Source organism: Pseudophryne corroboree, chromosome 12 (assembly GCF_028390025.1).
Source record: "Pseudophryne corroboree isolate aPseCor3 chromosome 12, aPseCor3.hap2, whole genome shotgun sequence".
NCBI classification, from domain to species: domain Eukaryota; kingdom Metazoa; phylum Chordata; class Amphibia; order Anura; family Myobatrachidae; genus Pseudophryne; species Pseudophryne corroboree.
Window position 1 is genome coordinate 164,792,852 of NC_086455.1, and position 26,853 is coordinate 164,819,704.

The 26,853-nt window shown below is 48.3% G+C and overlaps 2 protein-coding genes across 11 annotated transcripts in view; one reads left to right on the plus strand and one right to left on the minus strand.

The window, feature by feature from the left end:
• The window catches only part of LOC134981193 (lysophosphatidylserine lipase ABHD12-like), a 49,262-nt gene extending 30,379 nt beyond the window's left edge, over positions 1–18,883 (minus strand). The window contains exon 1 of one of the 2 annotated variants that reach the window (XM_063948436.1): positions 18,759–18,883. The gene's annotated coding sequence lies outside the window, so the exon portion shown is untranslated. Of the gene's footprint in view, positions 1–7,143; positions 7,331–18,758 lie in introns of those variants that run through there. The other variant, XM_063948434.1, reaches the window with a different exon arrangement.
• A 6-nt stretch (positions 18,884–18,889) lies between these two features.
• Positions 18,890–26,853, plus strand: part of NIN (ninein) — a 135,284-nt gene continuing 127,320 nt past the window's right edge. For all 9 annotated transcript variants that reach the window (XM_063948424.1, XM_063948425.1, XM_063948426.1 and 6 more), the window contains exon 1: positions 18,890–19,153. The gene's annotated coding sequence lies outside the window, so the exon portion shown is untranslated. The remainder of the gene's footprint in view (positions 19,154–26,853) is intronic.

Sequence of the window (26,853 nt, forward strand, 5' to 3'; positions counted from 1 at the left end):
CAGCGTGCAGGAGCTGCTCTGGCACCCTTGCGGGGGGGGGGGGGGGGGGGGTCAGACACGCGGTGCAGACTAGCCCTGTGCGTCCCCCCGCATGTCTGAGAAACTGATCGTAGATGTGCTAAATTTAGCACATCTACGGTCGGATCTGAATGACCCCCTCAGTCCTCAAGGACTCCTAACGATTTACGTTTTCCAGGCCACCTGTGGATTTTTATGTGACAGTTGGTGACACAGTGCGCCTGCGGGGTGACCTGGAAAACGACAAACGATAGTCGTCCTGAGGACCGAGTTTGGGAACCTCTAACAGCTTAACTTGTTGCTCGGTGAATTTGGATGTAGGAATCACAGGAGTGGGGAGTGTGCGCGGGAAGGGTTTGGACACCTATAATTACTCACAGATCCAGAAGGTATAGTATTGGGTGTACAAATCCTTTACAAATAGAAGATCATTTTGGAGTTAGTAAGAGTTTAAGCGAGACATGTACTAAACAGTGATAAAAGTGGAGAAGTGAGCCAGTGGAGAAGTTGCCCATGGCAACCAATCAGCTGCTCTGTATACGTTTAAAGTATGCAAATTATAAATGTTACATCAATACTGATTGGTTGCCATGAGCAACTTCTCCACTGGCTCACTTCTCCACTTTTATCACAGCTTAGTACATGTCCCCCTAAATTCTATAACATCATCTGAACCAGGACAGCCTAAGATTCCCAACTGGACCCCTTCCAACAGGCCCTACTTAGATGGGTGGCTCTAATTTGAGGGGTATCCGGTCTTTACGTCGACAACACTCATTAGGTCGACCACTATTGGTCGACCTGCATTAGGTCGACATGGTAAAGGTCAACACTTGAAAAGGTCGACATGAGTTTGTCACCTTTTTTTTACTTTTTCATACTTTACGATCCACGTGGAGTACGATTGGGAACGGTAACCTGTGCCGAGCGCAGCGGTAGCAGAGCGAGGCACCTTGCCCGCAGCATGGCGAACGAATGGAGCCATGCGAAGGGACACGGGGCACTAATTGGGGTTCCCGGTCACTTTACAAAGAAAACACCAATTTTTTTTTTAAATTCGTGTCGACCTTTTTCCACGTTGACCTTTTCCATGTCCCCCTAATGACCATGTTGACCTATTTCAGGTGTAGACTTAGTTAATGTCGACCTAGTTACTGTTGACCCAACGATCCACACCCATTTGAGGGGACTGCCCCGTCAGTCTACATGTTTGTCCCGCTTTGCAGAAAGTTAGGATGCAAGTTCAGTGCCGACTGTGACCCGCCTGGGGTCTGCGTGGGAGATCAGCGCAATTATAGGGCAGGGTAGTTGGGGGTGGCCTAGGCCTTTTTTGGAGGAACTCAGCTGAGAACCAGCAGCACACTTAGGGGGAGATTTATCAAATCCAGCAGAGATAAAGTGGAGAACTTGCTTATACAGTAGCATCCAATCAGCTTGTCAGTTTTCTAGCACAGCCTGTAAACTGACAGAAGCTGATTGGTTGGCACTTTATCTCTCTCCAAGGGGTATATTTACTAAGATGGGAGTTCTATTTAAGATGGGATGTTGGGATGGGATGTTACCCATAGCAACCAATAAGATTCCAGGTATTATCTTCTAGAAGGTGCTAGATAAATGAGAAGTAAAATCTGATTGGGTGCTATGGGCAACATCCCATCTTAAATAGAACTCCCATCTTAGTAAATTTACCCCCTAGATTTCAAGAATGTGTCCCCGTTATCTATAACACTGGGGGTCTTGCTGGTGCCATCTAGAGTTTGTAGAGAGTAGTGCCCAGGTCTACATACAGCGTCTCAGCAGCTGCTGGGGATCTGCGCCGCGTGACAATTTCACTCTGTGGAAACCGCTGGTTCATATAAGGTGAATTATAAGCACTTGTGCCAGCCAGCTGCTCTAATCCCTTTATGAGGAAGACTATAGTTCTTTCTATTCATTGTTAATACAATTTTGGGATGAACATCCAACATAATAAAAATCTCTGCGTATTAAGAGAAGATGTAACCGGATTATTATCCAGTGTAATTCCTCTTGCAGGAGGCTGATCTTTTCTGGGCTTTTTACGGTATTACAATTACTTTTTTTTTTTTTTTGTCCCCTTGGAACACAGTGGATTAAGGCCGTCTATTTAGCAATGAGGCAGATCTTGCAGAACCCCACTGTGCAGATTCAGTGCCAGTTGTAGGGAGCACAGAGGGCATTTACCCCGTCACCAACTTCAGAAGGTCTCTATATTTTATTCCTAACTAGCATTCGCCCGCAGCTTCGCTCGTGTGGATGTCTGTTATTGCTCAGTGGAAATAATTTTACAAAGACGGTAGTGCCATCTAATATTGTAATGTATATTTTACACATTGATCACAGAAGTTCTTTGTAAACAATAGCTGCAGTTTTTCCGTCAGGGAGTAACATAAAAAGATGCTTGGGACTACTACAGTAACTCGTGAGCAAGCCACGTAAAGCTGCCCATGGAAGAAGCAGCTGGTCCTGATATCTACATCTGTAGCCCTGAGCGTTTCCCCTGCGACTTGTTGATAGTCATAGCGAAGCAGACGCTTACAGGAAACTGCAGGTGCTTGAATCGAAAAGGAAAATTGTTGGCGATAAGGGGTATACATGGTATAAACACAGTCTCACCCTCATCACATCCCATTAGAATCTCAGTTAGGTTCCTCTGCAGAGCAGTCACTATAAGTCGGGTTCCGTTGCATAACTTGGGCAGAGTCAAGTTCCGCAGAAACATGATCAGAACACCACCTTTCAGTGTCAAGCGCCTGGTTTTTCATTTATTACTCCTGTCCCTGATGTCACATCGAGATCATACATACCTCAGTTTCTTCCAAGGTCATCAAGCTATACAATAGTGACAATGCCATCCAAATTCATCCTGTAATTTTTGCAAGATGACAAAACAGACGGACAAGCAGACAGACAAAAATTCTGATTTTTGTTTTTCACAATGCACAGTATATTGTGACAGGAATCACATAGACCAGAGTAAAATCCAAGATACATTGAATACGGTAGAATACAGGTAACCAATGGAGGGACTGACAGAGCGGATCTGCAGACGATGAACGTCTAGCGAGGAAGATTAACCCAGCAGCTGCATTCAGAATGGATTGTAGTGGTGAGAGTCTCTTTTAGGGAAGACTAGTAAGGAGACTATTGCAATAATCAATGCAGGACATAATGGGCCTAATTCAGGCCTGATCACTAGGCTGCGTTTTCGTACAGCCTGCGATCAGGTCTGAACTGCACATGCATATGCACCGCAATGCGCAGGCCTGTCGCTCCGCAGCTCCGGGGAGCGCCGGGATGGTGCGTGAAAAGCGATTGCACGGGCGATCGCAAGGTGTCTGACAGGAAGAGGGCGTTTGTGTGTGGCAACTGACCGTTTTTAAGGAGTGTCCAGAGAAACGCAAGAGGAACCCGGCGTTTGGAGGGAGTGTTTCTGACGTCCGCTCCGGCCCGATCATCGCACTGGAAGAGTAAGTCCTGGGCCGTGCAGAGACCGCGCAAACTCCTGTTTGTTCAGCTCTCCTGCACATGCGATCGCACACCTGCGCAGTGAATTCCCCCTCCCCCTGTAGGCGGCGACCACCTGATCGCAGGGATGCAAAAAACGCACCCTAGCGATCAGGTCTGAATTAGGCCCAATGAGAGCATGGAGTTTTAGCAGTGTCTTGTGTAAGGTATGGTCGTATTCTGGATATGTTTCTTAGATGTAGATCAGATCAGAGTTGAGGATGACACCGTGGCAGCGAGGTTGTGGTGTAAGATTGATTGTCAATTTCTGAACAGTGATAGAGATATCAGGTTGGTGACTACGGGTTGGTATTGGAGTCCCGACGCTTGGGATGCCGGCGGTCAGAATACCGACAGCGGCATCCCGACGCACAGGATCCCAACACCTACTGAATGAGGGGTCTATTTACTAAGCCTTGAAAGGAGATAAAGTGGATGGAGACAAAGTATCAGCCAATCAGCTCCTAACTGTCATTTTTCAAACCCAGCCTGTAACATGACAGTTAGGAGCTGATAAAGTGGACAGAGATAAATGACCAGTCAATCTCCATCCAAGGCTTAGTAAATAGACCTCTAATTATGCTAAATCTGACCTCTTACCCCCTAACCCATGCTCCCCGCAGCCTGACCCTAACCTTCCCCCATCTGCAGCTTAACCCTAACCTCCCTGGGTGGTGCCTTAACCTAACCACCTTCCTTGCAGCCTAACCCTAACCATCCCTCCCGCGCAGACTACCAATAACCCTCCCAGGTGTGCCTAACAGTCCCGCACCACAGCCTAACCCTAACCAGCTCCCTGCCCCCCACCCCCCCAGCCTAACCCTATCCTCCCCGGGTGATGCCTAAACCGAAACCCCAGACCTAACCCTTCCCAGTCCCCGCATACTTACGTTCGGGATTACGACAGTCGGGATACTGGCGCCAGCATTTTGATCGATCCTGGTGTTGGTATTCTCACCAGTGTCGGGATTTTGGTGTTGGTACTCCAACTGCCAACATCCCGAACGGCAGTATGGTGATCGCCATCCAGTAACTACTATTTGTCGGTGGAAATATAATTAATTCTGTTTTGGAAATACAGATGGGGATAAATCTGGGGAGGAAAGGTAGATATGAGTATTATACGCGTACAGTGTATCTACTGGAATCCAAAAGAGCTGATTAGTTTGCCAAGAGATGAGGTATAGAGTGAGAAAAGAGAAGGACACAAGATTGAGCCTTACTCCAGTTGCGAAGTGGAGGTGGAACCAGAGAAGCGGACACTGAAGGAGCGATTAGATACGGTAGGTAGGATGAGAACCAAAAAAGGACTCTGTCCTAAAGACCTAGGGATTGTAGTGTTTGTATGAGAAGATTGGTCAACAGTGTCCAAAGCAGCAGAGACATCTACATTAGTCAGTGCTGTCTCTGTGGAGTGCTGGGAATGGAAGCCTGACTGAAGTGGGTCCAATAAATTGTGCGAGTTAAGAAAGTGTGTGAGGCGAGTGTAGGCAAATCTCTCAAGTAGCCTGGAGTTACTATTCATAACATATCAATATGTCAAGGGTTAAGCAGAACACAAGAGGTTAAGTATTAAATGTGCTATTATTTTAAAGTGCACCCGTCACTTATGCACAGAGGAGGCAGAGTGTGGAGAACCAATAGCCTTGAGAAGGCAGCCCATTATATCATAGGAACCAATGCATTAACATGCAGCAATCTGGAAGTATCTCTCTCCAGAGTGCTCAGATAACAGGTGCAGTGAGTGATACAGGTAACAGGTGTACTGGTACAGGTGACAGGTGCAGTGGTACAAGTAACAGGTGCAGTGAGTGATACAAGTAACAGGTGTACCGGTACAGGTAACAGGTGCAGTGAGTGATACAGGTAACAGGCGTACTGGTACAGGTGCAGTGGTACAAGTAACCGGTGCAGTGAGTGATACAGGTAACAGGTGTACCGGTACACGTAACGTACAGGTAACAGGTGCAGTGAGTGATACAGGTAACAGGCGTACTGGTACAGGTGCAGTGGTACAAGTAACCGGTGCAGTGAGTGATACAGGTAACAGGTGTACCAGTACAGGTAACAGGTGCAGTGAGTGATACAAGTAACAGGCGTACCAGTACAGGTAACAGGTGCAGTGAGTGATACAGGTAACAGGCGTACTGGTACAGGTGCAGTGGTACAAGTAACCGGTGCAGTGAGTGATACAGGTAACAGGTGTACCAGTACAGGTAACAGGTGCAGTGAGTGATACAGGTAACAGGTGCAGTGGTACAAGTAACAGGTGCAGTGAGTGATACAAGTAACAGGCGTACTGGTACAGGTAACAGGTGCAGTGAGTGATACAGGTAACAGGTGCAGTGGTACAAGTTACAGGTGCAGCAAGTGATACAAGTAGGGAAGCCAATCCCGGGCCATTTTTTCCATCCCGGGTATCGGGATTGAAATATAGCCAATCCCGGGATACCCGGGATTGGCTTTTTGCTGTGTGGCCGCCCCCTCGCCCCACCACGCCCCGCACACATAACTCACCATATACCGGGGGCGGGCGGGGAACAGCTACTGAACGCTGCTGGCGGCTCCGTGCAGCGGCTGACGGCGCAGCATGACCTCTCACGCTGCGCTGGGGACCCGGAAGGAGGAAGCCGGGCAGCGTCTGAGCATCCTGTGGACGCTCAACGCTGATCCCTCAATCCCCGGGATTGGAGCTTCCAATCCCGGAATTTAATCCCGGCCATTTTTGGCCCTAAATCCCGGGATCCCGCCGATCCCGATCCCGGGATTGGCCACCATAGATACAAGTAACAGGTGTACCGGTAGAGGTAACAGGTTAACAGGTACAGTGTTACAAGTTCCAGGTGTAACAGTTGTACGAGTACAGGTAACAGATGCAGTGGAACAAGTTACAGGTGAGCCGGTACAGGTAACAGGTGCAGTGGAACAGGTAACATGCAGTGGAACAGGTAACATGCAGTGGAACAGGTAACATGCAGTGGAACAGGTAATGTGCAGTGATACAAGGTACAGGTGCAGTGAGTGATACAAGGTACAGGTGCAGTGAGTGATACAAGTAACAAGCCTAGCATAGGGGGTAATTCCAAGTTGATCGCAGCAGGAGATTTTTTAGCAGTTGGGCAAAACCATGTGCACTGCAGGGGGGACAGATGTAACATGTGCAGAGAGAGTTAGATTTGGGTGGGTTATTTTGTTTCTATGCAGGATAAATACTGGCTGCTTTATATTTACACTGCAATTTAGATTGCAGATTGAACACACCCCACCCAAATCTAACTCTCTCTCTGCACATGTTATATCTGCCCCACCTCCAGTGCACATGGTTTTGCCCAATTGCTAACAAACTTGAAGCTGCGATCAATTCAGAATTACCCCCATAGTCCTATTAGTTTTCACATTGTATTATAGGGTTTATTTATCTTGGGTAATATAAATCTCATTTTAATTCTGGGATTAATTATATCATACAGGAGTCATTCACTAATAGGTTAAGTTTCTATTGACTTTTCAAAATGTTTCATAACTTTCATTATGTAACTGCTTCTATACATAACTCCAGCAATGAAAATAGTCCCCATGATAAAGGGTAACTGTACTTACCACTCCAAACTGAGGGGCATATTCATCATGTTAATTATCGGGGGACGATAATTCTGACTCGTCGCGAGAACCGGAGCAATTCATCATCAGAGACAGAAGATCCAAAAATCAACTTTCTCCTCTAATTTTTTTCACTGCTGCTTTCATAGCAGTGAGAAAAATAGTCAATGCTAGTACTAGTGCGCCTGCGTGAACCCATTCACTCCTCCCAGCATATGTGGTGGATTCTTCTAATTGCAATCTCCAGTTTCCAATATATGATTGATTGATTGATTTGCAAATGTTACTTATTTCCTATGTGATACTGCAGGTGACCACACGGTGGCAGCAGGGAGGTGATCCAGACATTCCTCTTTCTCAGACTTTAGATAGATGGTGGTCATTCCGAGTTGATTGCTCGCTAGCAGTTTTTAGCAGGCGAGCAAACGCTATGCCGCCGCCGCCCACTGGGAGTGTATTTTAGTTTAGCAGAAGTGCGAACGAAAGGATCGCAGAGCGGCTACAAAATATTTTTGTGCAGTTTCAGAGTAGCTCCAAACCTACTCAGCGCTTGCGATCACTTCAGACCATTCAGTTCCTGATTTGACGTCATAAACCCGCCCAGCGTTCACCCAGCCACGCCTGCGTTTTTCCTGGTACGCCTGCGTTTTTCCGAACACTCCTTGAAAACGGTCAGTTGCCACCCAACAACGCCCTCTTCATGTCAATCACTCTGCGGCAGCCAGTGCGACTGAAAAGCTTCGCTAGACCCTTTGTAAAACTACATCGTTCGTTGTAATAGTACGCCACGCGTGCGCATTGCGCCGCATACGCATGCGCAGAAGTGCCTTTTTTTGCCTCATCACTGCACAGCGAACGAATGCAGCTAGCGATCAACTCGGAATGACCCCCCATGTCAGGAATTAATTCAGACAAACTCACATTCATAATTTGGATTAACAAATACAAACACTTAAAAAAAAAATTACAACTGTTTTGGAGAAAAACTGCTCCAAACCATTTCATTGTTATTTTTTTAGTAACCCACATCGCATTCTTTATACTTATAATAGGAAATGTGATCTGGGCCAAATTTATTAAAACATTTTTTATTTAAAATACCGTAGTGAGCCCTGTGATAATTTCGCCAGCGCAGGCTGGCGAAATCACAGGGCAGCTCTGCGACATCCCTACTCCTGCACAGCTTTCTCTGACCCCTGGCAGAAAAAGCTGTGCGCTGAGCCGGCAGTGTGATCAGCTCTGTGTGTTCGCTGTACACACAGGCTGATCACTTGTAAAAAGGGGGGGTGGGGGGGAAGGTAAAATACCCCCCAAAACTATACTTAACGGTCCAGGGACCCGGTGATCGGTGCTCTGGTGCGGGCTACCAGGCGCTGGGATCTCCGTGTGCTGCGCTGTGACCCCCGATGCAGTAAAGTGATGCTCCAAAACGGCAGTTCAGCGCACAGGATCCGGCTCCCTGGACTGGTGAGTATATTTACCATGGGGGGTACGCTTCGCGGTGGTAGCGGCGATGCATGCGCAACTAGACATTGGGATATTTTCTCCCGAAAAATACCGCAATGATGCTGCGGAGAGAGGCATCGCAGGGAGATGCCTTGCTTGCAAGCTCTGTCCCTGCCTGCGATAATTGATACATCCATGCGATGTAATAATCGCAGTGCAGATTCGGGTGATTTTATCACACCACATCCGCATGTGGATAATGCTGTCTGTGACTGTGTTAGACCTTTGTAATACAGGGGGAGATGTATCAAGCCTTTGAGAGAAATAAAGTGGAGAGGTTGCCCCAATCAGCCATTAGATATCATTTATCTCGCACAGACTATGAAATGACAGAATATGATTGGTTGCTATGGGCAACTTCTTCACGTTATCTCTTTCGGATTGAAAGCTATATAAAGATCCACGTGGGCCTGAGGCTGAAAATGATCAGGGGCCACGTGTGAGAAGCGGAGGAGGTGTGACCCGCATACCTCCCAAAAGATCCTGATTTTGAGGGAAAGTCCAGTTTTTCAGGCACCCGCGGGCCGTAATGTGCCACAGAGGGGGCGAGATAGGGAGGTCCCCCTCACCCGCCGTACGGTTTAGCAGAGCAAGTGGTGAATAGATGCTGTGTGCATGAGAGAGACACGGCTCAGCAGCTCCCGGAACGTTGGGTACGCCCACATTGTGCTGAAAACCGGGACTGTGGCTTGTGGGTCGGCATTTCCCTTGAAGCCACTTCCATCCGATGCACGCAAGAGTCCGTATTTCACCTTCCAGAAAGTTGTGAGGTGTGCACCAGTGCTGTATGGGTGTGGCTTATGCCATGTGGGCATGGTCAGTGCTGTGTGGGTGTGGCCAGCACCATGTGGGCGTGTACAGCTCTACACTTTCACCTATAGGGTGGGATGTACTAAGCATCGATTCCACAATGCAGTACATTCCGCCACTTATCATGTACGTACTCACCGCGTATGTATGTAGAAAAGCTATGGGGGGTAATTCAGACCTGATTGCTCGCTAGGTTTTTTTTGCACTGCTGCAAACAGATAGTCGCCGCCCATAGGGAAGTGTATTTTCGCTGTGCAAGTGTGTGAACGCCTGTGCAGCCGAGCGCTACAAACAGATCTTGTGCAGTTCCTGAGTTGCCCAGGACTTACTCAGCCACTACGAACACTTCAGCCTGTCCGGGACCGGAATTGACGTCAGGAACCCTCCCTGCAAACGCTTGGACACGCCTGCGTTTTTCAAAACAGTCTCAGAAAATGGTCAGTTGCCGCCTTCTTCCTGTCAATCTCCTTGCGATTGGCCGTGCGAATGGATTCTTTGCACAAACCCATCGCTGAGCGGCGATCCACTTTGTACCTGTGCAACGCGCCTGCACATTGCGATGCATATGCATGCACAGTTCTGACCTGATCGCAGCGCTGCAAAAAACACCAGCGAGCGATCAGGTCTGAATTACCCCCATAGATTGTAAGCTTGCGAGCAGGGCCCTCCTACCTCTATGTCTGTCTGTTTTTACCCAGTTTTGTTCTATTACTGTTGTTCTAATTGGAAAAGGCAACAGAATATTCTGCGCTATATAAGAAACTGTTAATAAATAAATAGATGCAATTCGTATCGCAAAGGGCGGCTCCTCTGATAAGAGCTGTCCTTTGCGATCACTGGACTTCCATGCACAGAGTGGCAGCACATTGAACAAGATCTAAACATTGCCAAGGCACTCACATATAATGGTGATGTATGGTGCAGTTGCGTCTCCTAGGATGTCATGTTGCAGCTTCTCCATAGGTAACGCCTGAGCCACATCTGAGAAACCCAGAGGAGCCCAACACTGCCCGGGCCCAAAATTAGAACTGGCTCTGCAACCATTAAACCCACCAGTATTGATCGTTCCAGGGCCTCAGTAGCGGCAAAACACTGACAGGCCTGGCTGTGCTTCTATGGTGGCACACCTGGAGACTGCTCAGGGCACACTAGTGTGCCACGGCACAGTGGTTAAAAAACACTGCCCTAGGGTAATGCCCAGTCCAAAAATTTTTTTCAGGTGAACAAATTTTTGATCCAATTTATATTCAGATTCAAGCAGAGAGAGGTACGTTGTAAACAATCTTACAGAGGACCTAATTCATACCTGATCGCTGGTTTTTGCAGTCCTGAGATCAGGTCAGAACTGCGCATGCGTATGCACCATAACGCGCAGGCGCGTCAGACGGGTACAAAGTGGTTCGTTGCTCTGCGATGGGATTGTGCGAAGAATCCATTTGCACGGGCGATCGCAAGGAGATTGACCAGAAGAAGGCATTTGTGGGTGGCAACTGACCGTTTTCAGGGAGTGGATGGAAAAACGCAGGCGTGTCCAAGTGTTTGCAGGGCGGGTGTCTGATGTTAATTTCGGCCCCGGACAGGCTGAAGTGATCGCAGCGGCTGAGTAAGTCCGGAGCTGTGCAGAGACTGCACAAAATATTTTTGTACAGCTCGGCTGCACATGCGATTGCACACTTGCAAAGCGAAAATACACTCCCCGGAGGGCGGCAACTATGCGAACACAGGACCCAGAGTTTCAATGTTTTGTAGCATTCGTCTGACAGTAACGGTCGGGATGGAAGTCTCACAGGAATTTAGATTTACTTGGACGACACCACAGATTGTATAACTGGACTTCATTTAGTGGATAGTTTTGCAGTGGATTTCCCACAAAATTGCCTCTACGTCGCCATTTCCACTTTCTCTTCATTATCAAATGAGACTCTACAGTTGCTGTTTGTTTTGCAAAGGAAGTTGTGAAGTACGGCCGGTCAGTGATAACAAGAGCGGTCTGCCAGAAATGGAGACTTCCTGGGAAATACTTCTGTATACAGGGACTATTTATATACTAAGCCTTGGAGAGAGATAAAGGGGGTCATTCCGAGTTGGTTGCACGCTGCCGTTTTTCGCAGAACAGCGAACAGGTTACTACTGCGCATGCGTGTGCACCGCAATGCACAGGTGCGTCGTACGGGTACAAAGCGAATCGTTGCTGGGCGATGGATTTAACGCAGAATCCATTCGCACAGCCGAGATTGACAGGAAGAGGGCGTTTTCTGGGAGTGTTTGGGAAAACGCAGGCGTGTCCAGGAGTTTGCAGGGCGGGTGTCTGACGTCAATTTCGGGACCAAAAACTGAAGTGATCGCAAGGACTGAGTAAGTCTACAGCTACTGAGAAACTGCAAAAAAACATTTCGTCCCGCTCTGCTGCACAGGCGTTCGCACACTTGCAAAGCGAAAATACACTCCCCCGTGGGCGGCGACTATGTGTTTGCACCATTGCTAAAAATGGCTAGCGAGCGATCAATTCGGAATGACCCCCAAAGTACCAACCAACCAACTCCTAGCTGTCATTTTTTATATGCAGCCTGTAACATGGCAGCTAGGAGATGATTGGCCGGTACTTTATTTCTCTCCATGTTATCTCTCTCCAAGGCTTAGTAAATAGACCACAGAGTCTGAAAAATAAATTTATATCCTTTGCCAGAATGCCTTGGAAAATAAAGAACAATATTTGATGGGAAGGGTGGGATAGGCACAGGAATGTTTATTACACGGATTCCTTTGTTAGGATCAAGCTACAAAGCTGCATCCTTGGTGCTGGGCTGACATGGTGAAAGGAGCAGATCTGTAAAGCAGGATAAATCCAGAGAAAATGATGATCTGGGGGTAGACATGATGTGTCTGTAATCTGCTGCTGACCTTGATTTTAGTCGGCGCGCTGCCTGTCTGTTTACCGGGGAAATCTGTCACTGACTGAATGTCGCAGACAATGGGGGTAATTCCGAGTTGATCGCTCGCTGGCTAGTTTTAGCAGCCGTGCAAACGCTATTCCGCCTCCCACTGGGGAGTGTATTTTAGCTTAGCAGAAGTGCGAACGCATGTGCAGCCGAGCTCTGCAAAAACAGTTTGTGCAGTTTCTGAGTAGCTCTGACCCTACTCAGCGCTTGCGATCACTTCAGCCTATTCTGGTCCGGATTTGACGTCATACACCCGCCCAGCGAAAGCCCAGCTACGTCTGCGTTTTTTAGACATGCCTGTGTTTTCCCAAACACTCCCTGAAAACGGTCAGTTGACACCCAGAAACGCCCCCTTCCTGTCAATCATCTTGCGGCCATCAGTGCGAAGGAAAACTTTGCTAGAACCTGAGCACAACCACAAAGTGCTTTGGACCCATACGTCGCGCGTGCGTATTGCGGGCCATATGCATGCGCATAAATGCAGTTTTTTCAGCTGATCGCTGCGCTGCAAAAATAGGCAGCGAGCGATCAACTCGGAATGACCCCATATGTCCTCCAACTGCAAAGCCCCCAGGATAGCATAATAGTCCTGAGTGACATCATGTGCCTAAAACACATCTGTCACGTTGGATGTCGCCATTTTCCCTAGAATACAGCCAATTCACATCCAGTAAAATGTTTAGTGTATGTATCTTGTATGTTATTGCACTGAGATGCTACGATGCAGAGTGGATTCAACTCCCATTGCATCTCTACTTACTAGAGAAGTAACTGGGTAGCAAAGTGGGCAAAAGTTCAGAGAGCGCGGACAGCCACCTCTGCCCAGTGCTCCTGCTTTCCAGCTTCCCCTCTACCCACTGACAGCCACCTCTGCCCAGTGCTCCTGCTTTCCAGCTTCCCCTCTACCCACTGACAGCCACCTCTGCCCAGTGCTCCTGCTTTCCAGCTTCCCCTCTACCTACTGACAGCCACCTCTGCCCTGTGCTCCTGCTTTCCAGCTTCCCCTTTACCCACTGACAGCCACCTCTGCCCTGTGCTCCTGCTTTCCTGCTTCCCCTCTACCCACTGACAGCCACCTCTGCCCTGTGCTCCTGCTTTCCTGCTTCCCCTCTACCCACTGACAGCCACCTCTGCCCAGTGCGCCTGCTTTCCTGCTTCCCCTCTACCTACTGACAGCCACCTCTGCCCTGTGCTCCTGCTTTCCAGCTTCCCCTCTACCTACTGACAGCCACCTCTGCCCTGTGCTCCTGCTTTCCAGCTTCCCCTCTACCCACTGACAGCCACCTCTGCCCTGTGCTCCTGCTTTCCAGCTTCCCCTCTACCCACTGACATCCACCTCTGCCCTGTGCTCCTGCTTTCCAGCTTCCCCTCTACCTACTGACAGCCACCTCTGCCCTGTGCTCCTGCTTCCCCTCTACGCACTGACAGCCACCTCTGCCCAGTGCTCCTGCTTCCCCTCTACGCACTGACAGTCACTACTGCCCTGTGCTCCTGCTTTCCAGCTTCCCCTCTACCCACTGACAGCCACCTCTGCCCTGTGCTCCTGCTTTCCTGCTTCCCCTCTACCTACTGACAGCCACCTCTGCCCTGTGCTCCTGCTTTCCTGCTTCCCCTCTACCTACTGACAGCCACCTCTGCCCTGTGCTCCTGCTTTCCAGCTTCCCCTCTACCTACTGACAGCCACCTCTGCCCTGTGCTCCTGCTTTCCTGCTTCCCCTCTACCTACTGACAGCCACCTCTGCCCTGTGCTCCTGCTTTCCAGCTTCCCCTCTACCTACTGACAGCCACCTCTGCCCTGTACTCCTGCTTCCCCTCTACGCACTGACAGCCACCTCTGCCCTGTGCTCCTGCTTCCCCTCTACGCACTGACAGCCACCTCTGCCCAGTGCTCCTGCTTCCCCTCTACGCACTGACAGTCACCTCTGCCCTGTGCTCCTGCTTTCCAGCTTCCCCTCTACCTACTGACAGCCACCTCTGCCCTGTGCTCCTGCTTTCCAGCTTCCCCTCTACCTACTGACAGCCACCTCTGCCCTGTGCTCCTGCTTTCCTGCTTCCCCTCTACCCACTGACAGCCACCTCTGCCCAGTGCGCCTGCTTTTCGGTAATCCACATTGGGGGTAATTCTGAGTTGATCGCAGCAGGAATTTTGTTAGCAGTTGGGCAAAACCATGTGCACTGCAGGGGAGGCAGATATAACATGTGCAGAGAGAGTTAGATTTGGGTGGGGTGTGTTCAAGCTGCAATCTAAATTGCAGTGTAAATATAAAGCATCCAGTATTTGCCCTGCACAGAAACAAAATAACCCACCCAAATCTAACTCTCTATGCACATGTTATATCTGCCTCCCCTGCAGTGCCCATGGTTTTGCCCAACTGCTAACAAAATTCCTGCTGCGATTAACTCAGAATGACCCCCATTGGGGTCATTCCGAATTGATCGCTCGTTGCCGATTTTCGCAACGGAGCGATTAAGGCAAAAATGCGCATGGTACGCAGTGCGCATGCGCTAAGTATTGTAGCACAAAACTTAGTAGATTTACTCACGTCCGAACGTGAGTAAATCTAACAGGAAGTGGGTGTTTCAGGGCGGAAACTGACCGTTTTCTGGGAGTGTGCGGAAAAACGCAGGCGTGCCAGGGAAATATGCGGGAGTGTCTGGAGAAACGGGGGAGTGGCTGGCCGAACGTAGGGCGTGTTTGTGACGTCAAACCAGGAACGAAACGGCCTGAGCTGATCGCAGTGTAGGAGTAAGTCTCGAGCTACTCAGAAACTGCTAAGAAATTTCTATTCACAATTCTGCTAATCTTTCATTCGCTATTCTGCTAAGCTAAGATACACTCCCAGAGGGCGGCGGCCTAACGTGTGCAATGCTGCTAAAATCAGCTAGCGAGCGAACAACTCGGAATGAGGGCCATTATGTGATGTGCTTTGATTCTGGTTATAACGTACACTACTTTTTTGCATGTTAAACTCTTCTGTATTACTCACATTAAATGATAAAGCTCAGACAGATGGTAAGAACTGATTCTAGCACTTAGAAAAGGAAGAAGTTATTGTGCAGATGGTAAAAAGAATAAAAATAGCAGCAGCATATCTTTGTGAGACCGTCCCCGAAACTTCTGACAGGTGACAACAATGGGATTTCTCAAGAACATTGGGACAACTCATAAACTGAAAGACTCCATGACTACAGGTGACAAAGTGCAACCAGTGGGCGGGGCCCATTTCTTGGGTACAAGCAGACAGAAAGAAGTCAAACACCCCTATAGCAATAAATACATACAGACAATAAAATAAAATAAAAACACCTAAACTTGCCCATCAAATGTATTTTTTTCAAGGCATGATGAACCGTGTAAGTAAAGATCTGTCTGGCTGTATACCCCTGTATGATTCAGCCCAGTATCGCACTATGCAGCGAGACCATCTATCTTCTCGCAGCTTTACCTTCTGCTGATATATGTTCCCCTCAATGTGGCTGTGTATCAACATGTGCGCGTGTTTACATTAATGTCTGTGTGCAGATTCCTGTAGTCAGGCACAAAACACAATTGATTAGACTTGTATACACCACGGGCCTTTCCCCAGGGGCGCTACAATCTGCTTTATATTGGCAGTGGCGATGTTTGCGCAGTTGAGTTATTTTTTGCTTCTGCACATGCACGAAAGCTCCAGCTAACACTTGCGGTGCATGTGTTCCCCTGACTGTATCCAGAGACCTCTTGCAACAAAGCTGGCGCCGCACAACCATGGGCGTTCCTGGGTAGTGACTGGGAGGCGACCAGAGGTGTTTGCAAATAAATGCTAACTCCTGGGCGTGTTATGGGAATGTCAGAAGTGTGTCAGTGATCGCAGCTGCGTTCTCAAACGCAGATCCACAGCCACAGTGGCCATTTTAGGCTGTCGCAAGTGTGCATGCAATGGTGGGCCGATGGTGGGGTGTTCTAAACCATCAATGCAGTTGCACGGACAGTGACAGTGGGCGTCTAAGCATTCATACTCTCCTTCGCACACTGGTGCACAAGGGTGAGGGGGACATTAGCATTTGAATATTGGTGTTCCCATGTTCCGACAGTGGCCCTCATTCCGAGTTGTTCGCTCGCTAGCTGCTTTCAGCAGCTTTGCACACGCTAAGCCGCCGCCTACTGGGAGTGAATCTTAGCTTTGCAGAATTGCGAACGAAAAATTAGCAGAATTGCGATTAGAAATTTCTTTGCAGTTTCCGAGTAGCTCGAGACTTACTCTGCCACTGCGATCAGTTCAGTCAGTTTCGTTCCTGGTTTGACGTCACAAACACACCCAGCGTTCGCCCAGACACTCCCCCGTTTTTCCAGCCACTCCCGCGTTTTTTCCAGAAACGCCAGCGTTTTTTCACACACATCCATAAAACGGTCAGTTTCCGCCCAGAAACACCCACTTCCTGTCAATCACACTACGATCACCAGAACGATGAAAATTCTTTGTTACGCCGTGAGTAAAATACCAAACTTTTGTGCTAATTTACTTGGCGCAGACGCACTGCGAACATTGCGCATGCGCAGTTTGCGACTTATCGCACCGATGCGAAGAAAAAGAACGAGCGAACAACTCGGAATGAGGGCCAGTGGCCGCTATTGCGGGTGCAGTGGCGTCCACCTCTGAAGCCTGGACAGAATGCAGGGACTGAGGGGGAGTTGAACGTAGGTGTTTGCGGAGCAAACAACTTGCACATTTTTGCACTGCGTATGCTCAGGTACTGTGCATGGGTAAGTACAGGCATGGCTCAGTGAGAGCGTGTCCATGGCTGTGTAGTGTGTACAGTTAGGCGTAACTTGGCTGCATCACTTGCACCTTGTACAAGGTAGGTACAAGTGCGCCCTGATAATGATTTGCAGCAAGCCAGGCTCACGGCACAAGATACATACAACGCTGCAGGTGGGCAAATATACACCTCTCCTTCGCCATGCACGTGGTTCATACGTCTGACTTATGTCCAACACTCTGCCCCGCCCCCCAGTCTAAAGATCAATGGACTATGCATTTTGGATTACTAGAACCCACATCAAAGGGTGAGAGGCTTGGTGGATACCTCATATCCCATTTGCCTTATACACTTTATGTTGTTTTCATTGTACCACGTGTCAGTATTGCACAGAGCCATTCTTGTATAATGTGAACTAGGGCACTACTATGAGTCAAAAAATGAACTAGGGCACTACTATGAGACATAAAATGAACTAGGGCACCACTATTGAGCCATAAAATGAACTAGGCCACCACTATGAGCCATAGAATGAACTAGGGCACCACTATGATACATAAAATGAACTAGGGCACCACTATGAGACATAAAATGATCTAGTGCACCACTATGAGTATAAAATAAACTAGGGCACCACTATGAGACATAAAATGAACTAGGGCACCACTATGAGACATAAAATGATCTAGTGCACCACTATGAGTATAAAATAAACTAGGGCACCACTATGAGACATAAAATGAACTAGGGTACCACTATGAGACATCAAATAAACTAGGGCACCACTATGAGACATAAAATTAACTAGAGCACCACTATGAGACATAAAATTAACTAGGGCACCACTATGAGCCATAACATGAACTAGGGCACCACTATGAGACATACAATGAACTAGAGCATCCACTATGAGCCATACAATGACCTGGGGCACCACTATGAGACATAAAATGAACTAGAGCACCACTATGAGCCATAAAATGAACTAGGGCACCACTATGAGACATAAAATGAACTAGAGCACCACTATGAGCCATAAAATGAACTAGGGCACCACTATAAGACATAGAATGAACTAGGGCACCACTATGAACCATAAAATGAACTAGGGCACCACTATGAGCAATACAATGAACTAGGGCACCTCTATGAGCCATACAATGAACTAGGGCACCACTATGAGCCATAAAATGAACTAGGGCACCACTATGAGGTATAACATTAACAACTGCTGCGGAGAGTTGTCTCCCTAGAAGCATTGGGACAGGGGTCCCTTCAAAATGTTGCTACGGGGCCCACAAAGTTCTGGCTACGCCCCTAATAGGGCACACATACTCTGCAGTGCTTTACAGAGAATATATTTGTTGGTGAGGAGGAATAACTGCACCGGCTAATTCAGAAGTTGTTCAGTGCCACTACCATATTTTTAACATTTTTATTTTTTTTCAGAACCAGTTTATATTTGATCTATTCCTTTACATTTTACCTAGACAGCGAGTGCAGAATATTACATGGCCCCCTGCCCTCAGTATAGCACTAAAGAAAAAAAAAACATAAAAAAATCATGTCGATCTTTTTCCATGTCGACCTTGTTCCTGTCGACCTTTTGTCCATGTCTACCTTTTGTCCATGTCGACCTAAGGTGTGTCGACCAATTGGCGTCGACCTAAGGTGTGTCGACATTTTTGTTGTCGACCTGGAGTCCGGATACCATAGCACTGTACAGTTATATATTACACGTTAGCGGCTACTGACTGTGCTGCTGTAGCCCGCGCCCGCCACCAGGGGGCGTCCCCAGTACATGGCGGCTGCGGCTGCTCTGCATATGACGGGTATAGGCGTCATCCCTCCTCCTCCCCCCAGTACAGACCATTCAAACCTCCCAGTAACTGATCAGTGAGGCCGGGGGAGCTGGGAGCAGAGACCCGGGGATCCGGCATTTCCAGCAGCCTGTGTACCCCCAGCAACCCCGGGACCCCCGACATGAGACGCCCCCAGACACTGTGACCATCAGGGTGAGTAACGGTCCCGGGATCCGGGGCAGAGAAGGAGGGGCCTCCATACCCACCCCACAGAGCCCGGATGAGGGAGGATGTGGGGTGCTGGGGCTGGAGATGCCCATTCTGTACATGCCTGTGTATGTATCCCTGGCATCATGCGGCTGTGACCCTGCAGAGCCCGGGCAGGGAGCTGGGCACAGGCTCAGTGGCTGATAGACTAGAGGCAAGCGCTGGGCTGATAGACTAGAGGCAAGCAGTGATAGACTAGAGGCAAGCAGTGATAGTGGCCACTGAACTTGTCACATAAACAATGGGTGGCATCCAACTGGCAGAAGGCTCAGTGTTCGCCACAGAATGGGTTCTAGGCTTTGTTTACTGCACCGGGCACTGAATGGGTTAAATGCACAACGGGCAGACACTGAATGGGTAAAATGCAAAAAGTATGGTAGTGAATGAGTTATATGCACAGGGGGGAGGGTGCACTGAATGGGGTGAATGCACAGGGGATGGTAGTGAATGAGTTAAATGCACAAAGGATGGTGCTGATTGTGTTAAATGCACAGATGATGGCAGTGAATGGGTTAAATGCACAGGTGGAGGCGCTGAATGGGTTAAATGCACAGGGGATGGTGCTGAATGTGTTAAATGCACAGGGGATGGTGCTGAATGGGTTAAATGCACGGGGAAATGCACAGAGGATGGTGCTGAATGGGTTAAATGCACAGGGGATGGTGCTGAATGGGTTAAATGCACAGGGGGAGGCGCTGAATGGGTTAAATGCACAGGGGAGGCACTGAATGGGTTAAATGCGCAGATGATGTTGCTGAATGGGTTAAATGCACAGGGGGAGGCGCTGAATGGGTTAAATGCACAGGGGGAGGCGCTGAATGGGTTAAATGCACAGGGGGAGGCGCTGAATGGGTTAAATGCGCAGATGATGCTGCTGAATGGGTTAAATGCGCAGATGATGCTGCTGAATGGGTTAAATGCGCAGATGATGCTTAATGGGTTAAATGCGCAGATGCTGCTGCTGAATGGGTTAAATGCACAGCGGATGGCAGTGGACCTGTTACAATGCCATCCCCTTGGCACTGAACTTGTTACAATGCCACCCTCCTGGTGCTACATTGTAAAAGCGTGTTAGCCGTAGCAGTTGAGTGAGCGGTGATGGGGGGGGGGGGGGGGGGGGGTCAGTGCCATGGGGAGAGACTGGCTTCCATTATCCCAGACTAATTACACTTTTAAACCAGTTTGATGTCTCTTATGCCCATTGGTGCAGCATCCCCCTCCACCATCCCCCTCTTAGCCAATCATTCCTCCCGCTGCCACTCGCAGGCTGACTCTGTAACTGGTGTCCGACGTGATGACCATAATGATGCTTTACATTAGTTGGTGAGGAATAATATCAGTAGTAAGCGGAACCCCAGGTCTAGTTGTGCAGCCGTCGCTATGTAAGAAGGGAACCTCTATACCGCAGCACTAGGGCCTGGGGGTGGCGTGGGGCGATAGCTGTTGTGTAGATGGGTTATAACTTGCATCATGAGTGTGTCATGTGCTGGCTGACGGCACCCTGCCTGGGGAGAAACAGTCTTCACCCAGGAGGAGGTGTCTGCACTGGGTTTGGTGTGTCTGGTTGCCTAGGCTTGTGTATATGAGGTCTTTGTAGTGATGCTTGTGTGACAACAGCTCAGACACCCAAGCTGTCCTGCTGCTGTCAGTGTCTCAGGGGCCTGGTTGTAAACCAGAAAGTGGTTTGAGGTTCTGCCCTGTGTTACAGCAGCCTTCACTAAACCCCCCGTATCGAGCGGTTCCGTCCACTGCTTCTACCTTTCTGTAATACGTTTATTGTATTATAAGTGGAACGTTACTTATTGCTGTATATAGTACATGAGGGCTATAAGAATGTATTTCCCATCTGCGTATATTCTGCGGCATTATTTATCATGAGCTCTCTCTAAGACGTTGCCTGGTACTATCGACCCGTTCACTTTCTTAAGTGTGTATTGCGCTCACACCGGTGTCGCTGGTTCCCAGTCAGGTATCACTCGTTTTGCTGCCTGCGTTGTGTACGTGTTATAGGGACACTACAAGGCTGTGTCTGTCTGATTGTGTTACACTGTAGGGAATACCCATAGCAATTCATGTCTGTTTCTCTGGGCTCAGGATATTTTGTCTGCATTTATGATGTTGACATGGACAAAACATTGACATGGTGATACCGTCGACAAGCAGATTCTAGCTAACGACAGCCCTAACCTAATTGTCGACGTTCTATCCGTGTTGACATTGTAACAATCGACATTTTGTGTTATGTCAACGTAAAGTGGGATATCTGATTGTATTTCGCTCGTCTAACCCCTTTTTTAACTACGTGAATATCCACTGAACGTCTCCTCACCGCCTGTCTGTGATGTAAACGGAGGTTCTGTATCCTCCAGTCATGAGAAGACCGATGAAGTGGGAGATTTAAAACATAAAAATAAAAAAAGTAAGAATATCATAGGGAATGGAGTCACGAAAGTGAATCATTGGCGATTCATACGGCTGATCTGCTTAGAAAGTGCATTCCGAGTAGGGTCTGAGAAATGCTTCCGGTAAAAGCTATTGCTTTGTGGAGTAAGCCAGTACTTCCACCTTCAGATAATGTTTTACATCTGCGCGCCCTCCTGTCATTTTAGCTAAGTATACTGCTTCATCTTTATGCTTCCCTCATGTGTCTTTCAGCCCTGGATTTATGATGTAGTTTTTATCCCCCGTTATTTATGACACATTGGGGGCGATTACAATTGTAGTGGGGTAGAGTGCCCGGACACCTATTCATTTGTTTTGGGCACCCTGCTCTGAGGCTGTGCCTATCGAGGATTCCTGCTTGCACCCTCCAGAGGTGCGAGCATCAATCCGCCTAAAGTAGGGCTTTGGGGCTGGACGCGATTGCCGACTGCCCCTTAACTGTAGTGCGCCTGGCACTTAGCATGGGAGAAGCCGATTTGACATGGCTAATCTGCAGCATGTGGGCATGGAATGCGACCGGCCCTGTCATTTTAGGCTGGAGCTATGAGCACCCAAAACAATTGAATCACCCCCATTGGACACAAAGTGGAAATTCAATTGTGGGTGAAGTGCTGTTGTTGTTGTTGCAGCAGCAGCATTTAAACGCCCTGATTCGTACCCCTCTTTGCTTAAAAGTGCTTGCTACCCTATAGGATAAAAAATACTTTGAGCGAGGTTCGGCCAATGTAAAGTGCAGTGGAAGTCGCACTAATTCCGCTGGGTGAATCCATTTGCCCACAATTGAATTCCCCCCAAAAGTCTCCGGAAGGCTAATATGTATCCCAAGGAAGCAAAAGGGAGTAAACCCAACTGTACAGCGCTATGGAGTATGCAGGCTCTATATAAACAAATGTTCATAACTGCGTCTGGTGGCTAAGAATCACAGAAAGAAAACGATATCCGCATATTTAGTAAATATTGCAGGGGGCGCACAGAAAGCAATAAAGGAGTCATCTGACTGGGGAAAACCCTTGAAGGTAAATATGGACAGAAGGGTTTATGTGTTACCGTTCAGATGAAGGTATACTGGAAGTAGCGTATTTTCCCTTTCCTGTAGAAGGTGTTTAACGTGGATTTGCGCTAATTCTTTACAGATTCGCTTTGACGCTCCTGTTGTTGGAATGAATGGTTGTTTATCTTTGGTTAACTTGTAGCAAACATTATACTGAGCTGTGTCAATTGAAGGGTTTAGCTGGCTTGCCTATAATTAAACAGTGTGCAATCCTATTATGTACCGGTCTGCCTGCCCGAGTTTACGTCTGAGTGCTGTGGGCTGGGTGTGTAACGTTTGTTGCTAGTAAATGGTTTTCCTACGGCTCTTCAGAGCATTGCTCAGTTGCTAAGGAGCCAGTGTCTTGTTTTGTCCCTGTAGGCAGCAGCTATTGCCCAAGTTGTGCTCCCAGATGGACATATCTCCACAATGAATTGTCAGCTTGTGCTGGCCCCCCTAGGCTCTGGGGGCCGGGCGCTGGCCCCCCTAGGCTCTGGGGGCCGCGCGCCGGGCCCCCTCGGCTGTATTTGTGTGGTCTTGTTCCTGCAGTAGGAGAAATACATACTTACAGGTTAATAGGTTTCTGATTAAATTGGCCCTGGTGAATGTAACCAGGAAATTACATTGTAAGCTCCACCGGGGTCCAGAGATGGGCGTCCCGAACAAATCTGTCTGGCGCGGTTTGGTGCTTTATAAATAAAAGTCTGATAATTAAAAAGAAAAATACATGTGAGGGGATTTGTTCCAACACAGTTTAGAAACACTAGTATGAATAAAACATCTATGTATGATGGATTATATTGTGGGTTATGCAGAGTTGAAAAAGAAATCTACATAAGAAGCCGATAAAGCTCCTTTGCTACAGCGTACTTGCTGCACTGCTCCTTAGACTAAGGGCACAAGATCTGCCCCCCCCCCCCCCCCTTCCTCCAGGGCCTGTGCCCTTACTCTGGTTTAGTTCTGGCAAGTTTGTGCGGGATGAAGACTTGGGTTCCTCTCAAAGCTCAGCTAGATTATGCCAGTCTCGGCAGGTGGCACCATAGCAAGGAAACACTTACCTGCAATACTGCCATATAGTTGTATGATGTTGCCATGGGGCTGTATTCCGCATGGACTGGGCCTACAAATAAATTTGCCTCAGGAAAGCCAGTCCCGAGCTGATTGCACTCGTGCTATTCCCACACCCCTTGGCGGTGGCTGTGGGTTAGAATTGGAAAATAAATGGTTAACTGATCATTTTCCCTGGTGCACTACAGACCCCAGCATTCCCAGGCCATTGTCAAATTGTTAGGGCACGCTGGTGCCTGTAGTACTACAAGCTAGAGCAATATCGATGAACAACAAGTGCCAGCATTGCCTGGATAACAAGGCATGTGGAGACCTGTAGTGTGTTAAGTAGAAATGAGGACTAAAAAAAACCGGCACGAAAAAGAAAAGAAAAGTGGTTTCAATAAATCGCACTCGCTCGCAAACATACAGCTTGACCGGGTAACAGTCCATTAGCCTTACGCAGCGATGACGTTAAAGTCTAAGAAGCGTATTACTTCTGTCCAAACCTTAGGTATTTCCTGCGTCTATGGTCAGACCGCCTTTGTATATATTAGTAACTAAATACAGACTGTGCGTTTCTCTGTACAGGGTGAGAAAAAAAGAAAAAAAACATCCCAGATTTTGAAGGTTAACAAAAGAGGCACGGTAAATGCTCTTCAGAATGTTAGTACATGGGGGGTCATTGAGTCCCGATCGCACGCTAGCTTTTTTTGCAGCGGTGCGATCGGGTCTGAACTGCGCATGCTCCGCAATGTGCAGGCTCGTCGGCCGCCGGCGACGGGGATCACTAGATAGCGATAGATCTAACGAAGAAAGCGATCGCAAGAAGATTGACAGGAAGAGGCCATTTGTGGGTGTCAACTGACCGTTTTCAGGGAGTGTCCAGGCGAACGCAGGCGTGTCCACCCGTTTCAGGGGAGGGTTCATGACGTCAACTCCAGGCCGGAACGTCGCAGCGGCTGAGTAAGTCCTGAGCTGTGCAGAGACTGGACAAACTTCTGTTTGTACCGCTCTCTGCACAAGCGATCGGACCCCTGCACATCAGCTACCCCCTCCCCCTGTAGGCGGCAACTACCTGATCGCAGCACTGCAAAAAAAAACGCCTGCGTCCGATCAGGTCTGAATCACCCCCATAGGGCGGTATCCAATTAGCAGCTGTGATTTTTCGCGGCTAATGGATTCGCCGGAGGCTATCCAATTAGCCCAGATACCTGGCACTTATCGGGGATTATGCTTTCCATGCCTCAGGTGCGCAAAGCATAATCCCCCGATAAGCAGCCCTCAGAGCCGCGATAACACATGCTGTAGGTGCCGGATCCCATGGTTTCTTTTGGGGTTTTTTGGGAAGAAAACGAGACAATTTTCTGCCAAAAAAAAACATTCTGTAATTGGATAGCCTGGAAATGACCATTGTGCTAAAATCACTATATTAGCAGGTTTTTTTTTATTTTCTGCCGAAACATTAACGTGGCTGATAGGACCCCCCCCCCTCCCCCCTTTAATCTAAAAGCACATGGAATACAGTTTATTCTCAGTTGGTTTTGAATATGCTATTGCCCAGATGGCAGCCTTCATTCCTGATACACATTTGTGGTCAATTTCTGTAGTCCCGCATCACTTGGAGTGTCACTTCCGGCGTTATCTCTGCGGTTTCCTGACGAAGCTCACTGTCATCTGTCTGGCTGCGTTACCAAGCAGAATTTTTCGTTACCGGGCGGAAAACAATCGTCATCCGCTTCATGAAAGGTCTCTACACAGCCAACTCAGAGCTGAGGCCCACGCAGCCAACTCAGAGCTGAGGCCTACACAGCCAACTCAGAGCTGAGGCCCACGCAGCCAACTCAGAGCTGAGGCCTACACACATCCACCAAGACCCATTAATGACCTGAGGGCTACTATACACCAAGATATGACGTTATCATATTGAAAACCAATTGAAGATAAACTGTATTCCATGCACTGTTACATTATGTACTAGATTTGTGAATAGCGTTTACCATGTCTTATGTTAACCTTTAAAATCTGTGAGTTTTTGTTTTGTCTCACCCTGTATGTATAACCCAAACCTACTACAATGGGCGAATGGCCGGCTTGGGGTCAGCATACCGACGCTGGGATCCCGTCCGCCGAAATGCCTGCAGGGGGATGAGCGCACCCACAGGTGGGAATAGTCCTTGGGTATCCCTGCGGCCGGGATCATAACCACATCCCGAACGGGCATTAAGTGGGGCACCATTTCTTTATTCCTGAGTCCATCTAGCCTTAGACCACTTATTCAACAGGAGGCCCTCCAGCTTCTATGAAACTACACATCCCAGCATGCCCTAACAGTGAATGTTGAATACCCCTTCCCTACAGTTATCGCAGTACCCTGTCGGCTTCTGACATGGCGTGTGGGACTTGTAGTTCCTCAAATAAATATATACACGTCTTTCATAATATACAATACCACTTTTCTCAGCTTAAAATAAATGACGATGGGGGAGGCTAAAGATATCCGTGCGCATCTAAAGACAGAATCCGAGTATATGTCTGTCAGTGGCGTTGGGATATTTAAAGACCTTTGCCCTGAGTAATAGCCTAATCCTGATTATTTCTAAATATTCCAGCGTCTGCAAACGTTGTAACAGCAGAAGTCACGCTGCGCTTTCCGCCACGTATAAATGAGTGAGGTGCGAGCACGGCGCATTATCTTCCGCAGAGCATCCCCTGGGATAATTGCTATTTAATATTGCACATCTCATTCATGACAACACCTATTATATAGTCTCTTCTTGGTAATTTAGCCACGTCGTTGACATTTTCTCATTATTGCAGCATTATGCTGCTTTGCTGTTTTGTTTCTTTCTACGCTTGAAGCATTTTCTTATAAATATGTTGTGTGTTTTTCTTTTCTTTTTTAATGTCATTTATTTTTAAATGTGCAGTTTCAATAATTCAGTTTTACTTTTATGTGCTTTTACCCTTCTATTATAACCCTCTCTGAGGGGTGTCGTACGGCATGCCGGCGCTCGGGCTCCCGGCGCCCAGCATACCGGCGCCGGGAGCCCGAGCGCCGGGATACCGACAGCGTGGCGAGCACAAAGGAGCCCCTTGCGGGCTCGCTGCGCTCGCCACACTGCGG